This window comes from Mus caroli, unplaced genomic scaffold (assembly GCF_978045245.1).
Source record: "Mus caroli unplaced genomic scaffold, Mus_caroli_1 scaffold_3, whole genome shotgun sequence".
NCBI lineage: Eukaryota > Metazoa > Chordata > Mammalia > Rodentia > Muridae > Mus > Mus caroli.
Window position 1 is genome coordinate 129,938,664 of NW_028227258.1, and position 3,734 is coordinate 129,942,397.

The window sequence follows — 3,734 nt, forward strand, 5'->3', positions numbered from 1 at the left end:
ATCCAACCCAAGAATTATCCTCCCTGAGGCCCTTGGATGGCTTTTGGTGTGCCAACTGCTCCAGACTACCCAGTTGGGTACCATCAGGATAACTGAATTATTATATTCCAGGCACCAGATTTTGCCTCTCTGAGAGGTAGCAGGCTGCCTCTAAACGTCTCTCTTGTATACAAGTCAATCCAAGGCAAGGGGCAAAATGAGCCCCCATCATTCGTGTGAGGGGACCAGTCCCTGGTAGGAAATAAGAAGTCAGTTTCATAGAGATGAGGCCCATTTACATTGGCTATAATCATCTGTTAGTGTTTGTGGACAACTTTGCAAGAGTGGTGGAAGCCCTTGTTATCCAGGGGAGACTGCCATGGCAGTGGTTAAGAGTTAGAGTATTCCTAGGTTCAGGCTGCTACTGCCAGTTGGATCAGATAATGGACCTGCCTTCATTTTGCCCATAGCTCCAATGGTCAGTAAAGCCTTAATTGTAATCTGGAAGCTTCACTGGACCTATTGACCTCAGAGCTCTGGAAAGGTTGAACACATGAACAGGAATATTAAGTCCACCCTTTCTAAATTAATTTTGAAAACCAGTGGAAATTGGACCAAGCTTTTACCCCTGGCCATTCTTAAGGCAAAACTTACCTTTTATAAGGCAGAATTTACCCCTCTGTGATTATGTTTGGAAGATATCTTAGTCACCACTGTATAGCTGTGACCAATGTGTCTTTTCTTATGAAAGAAAGCATTAACTGGGGGCTTGGTTATAGCCTCAGAGGTTTAGTTCATTATCATATTATCATGGACTTGGAAGGGAGCCTGGCAGCATGCAGGCAGTCAGAGAGAGAGAGAGAGAGAGAGAGAGAGAGAGAGAGAGAGAGAGAGAGAGAGAGAGAGAGAGAGAGAGAGAGAGAGAGACAGAGAGAGAGAGACAGAGAGAGAGACAGAGAGAGAGTAGAGAGAGAGGAGAGAGGGAGAGAGGGAGAGAGGGGGAGAGAGAGGAGAGAGAGAGGAGAGAGGGTGAGAGAGAGAGAGGAGAGAGAGAGAGGAGAGAGGGAGAGAGGGAGAGAGAGGGAGAGAGAGGAGAGAGAGAGGAGAGAGAGAGGGAGAGAGGGAGAGAGGGAGAGAGGGAGAGAGGGAGAGAGGGAGAGAGGAGACTGGGCTTGGCATGGGCTTTTTAGCTCCCAAAGCCCACACATGGTATTATATTTACTCTAACAAAGCCATACCTCCTAATCCTTTTAAATAGTGCCCCTGGTGAGACTAAGTAGTCAGATATCTGAAACTATGGAGGCCATTCTTATTCAACCCACCACAGAAGGCTGCCTGCCTTGTTGCCTTGTTTAAGACCATTATCTTCCTCCTGGCAATGGGCAAAGAGTCACGTTGGTGGTGGTGGTGTTCTTATATCAGTCAGGGGCAGAGCAGATGGCAGTCCTTTGTTCATCCTAGCTTGATGCCTGGCTTGGTGGCCACAGCTCTTTTATGCATAGGATTCATAAAAATCAAATCAAATCCAGGCAGTACAGTGTGGGAAGAGGAGGACAGACAGAGGACCACTATGCTACCCAAAGACATGCCCTCAAGTCTCTGGCACAGGCGGGCCATAGACACTTGCTTGCCACCATGCTATGCAGTCCAGTGATGATAGGAGTGAGGTGGCAGGGACTGCTGCCTTGGGTGCTATGACCCTAATCAGATGAGAAATGAGCCTATAATAGATAAGCCTATTGGATGGAGGTAGACATTAGACACCATCAGTTCTCCCTTGATTTACTCCATTCCTAGTAGGGTCTCTGGTAGAAGTAATTCTCTAAAGTTTTTAATTGGCTTAATTAGCATGCTTGTCAATAACTGTCCTGTGTGGATCATTTTAGAATCAAACTCAGGTCTTTATGGTTGCACAGCAAGCACTCTAATCACTGAGCACTCTCAACAACCCACATTTCCTGTCTTTACCAGACTCATCTGTGTACTCACCTGTTGAGAACCCACACTTAAGTGGCAGAGCTGCAGGATGGAAAACAGGGTTTTTTAAGGTCTGCCCCCCAGAAGAAGGGTTATTGGCCACTAAACAAAGACTATTTCAAGGAACACAGGAACAAAAGAGCACTTTTATGGAGAAGAAAAGGAATGCAGGGAACAGTGGGTGGGGAGATCACATGACTGGAGGGGTCTTCTCCGACAGGGCTTGTGTTCTTCTTTCTCTTCTTTGAAGTCCTTGTGTTGACAGTTGACTTTGTCTCTGAAGCCAATTTCTGTAATTCTTCAGATCGACACATTGTTTTCTTACAAGTTAAACATTATCCCACTTTTAATTAAAGAACAAGACTAGTGAGACCTTGGTCTGCACTTCAGTGCTATCTGAAGATCATTAGCTATTCTAGGCTTTGGAAACTGATGGAAGATTAGCGATTAGGGAGTCCTGGGACTCATGTTTACATAGTTGCTTTTCCTGCAACTGTTGAACCCAAAAGCTAGTGTTCCACTCAGTGAGGAGTGTTTTTTTTTCTTTTTCTTTTTTTTTTTTTTTTTTAGGTTATAGTACTAGATAAATGGGGGCAGGGAGTAGGAAAGAACACACACACACACACACACACACACACACACACACAGACTAAAATCTTTAAAAATATTCCTTTTTTATGTGTATGAGTGTTCTGTTTGCATGTATATTTGTGCACCATACGCATGCACTGCCTGGTCCCTGCAAAGGTTAGAAACAGGCACTGTATCTCCTTGACCTGGAGTTATAGATGGTAGTGAGTTACCATGTGGCTGTTAGAAATTGAACCCAGGTCCTCCGCAAGAGTAACAAGTGTTTTTAACCACTGTTCTAATTCTCTCTCCAGTCCCAAGAATAGTTTTACAAGGAGAAATTTGTAAAATAGAGATTACTCAAAATTAGGTGGCATTAAAAAACAGTGGCACTGTCATTATTGTTGATATAGTTTGATATAAGTAGGATGACTAATGGATTGTGTAGAGGACTTATGGCACTATCATTACTGTTGATATAGTTTGATATAAGTAACATGACTCATGGATTGTGTAGATGGCTTAGGTAACATGACTCATGGATTATATAGACAGCTTAGTCATTAAAGTGTTTTCTTTGCAAATGCAGAGCATCAAGTTTGATCCCAAGGATCCATGTAATAAAGCTTCATGTGTTGACATGTGCTTATAATCCTAGAGCTGGTGAGGTAGAGACAGGGGCTCCCTAGTACTCATTATCTACCCAGCCTAACTAAATCAGTGAGCCTCAGGCCAATGAGAAACACTGTCTCAAAAAACAAGGTGAATAGTTCCCCAAGAACAACACCAGGAAATTGATGCCTAGCAGTTCTTATGGCTTATATGATCTTGGATAGGGAAGAGCCTGATGAATCTTGTAAACTTCAGGGATTTACAGGGACTTTGGAGTTGTATATTTCTTAGCAGCCTTCCTCCTAGGTAGAATGTCTCAGTTAGGAGAATATTGCTATATAACAAAAAGACACATGGGCCACAGGACAGGAGGAAAATGGAGTATCTAGTGTTCAAGATCCTGTAAACTCATTAAATTCTTAATTAATGAGCTTCCATCTATATCGTGGAGAGAAGTACATAGGAAGGAGATTTCCAGCCTCTGGTCACTTGGTCTTCTTGTTGACTGTCCTGCCAAAAAGCAGGCTAGAGGTTCTACTCTGTCACTTCATTAGTGTAAACTCAAGTGTTATTAAAGGGGCCAATTATGATAACAA

At 43.3% G+C, this 3,734-nt stretch overlaps 1 non-coding gene across 1 annotated transcript; it reads left to right on the plus strand.

The window, feature by feature from the left end:
- The first annotated feature begins 1,346 nt into the window (after positions 1–1,346).
- On the plus strand, positions 1,347–1,490 carry LOC115030731 (small nucleolar RNA SNORA48). Its single transcript, XR_003836327.1, has one exon. It is a non-coding gene; the product is annotated as a small nucleolar RNA SNORA48 (small nucleolar RNA).
- The last annotated feature ends 2,244 nt before the right edge of the window (positions 1,491–3,734 follow it).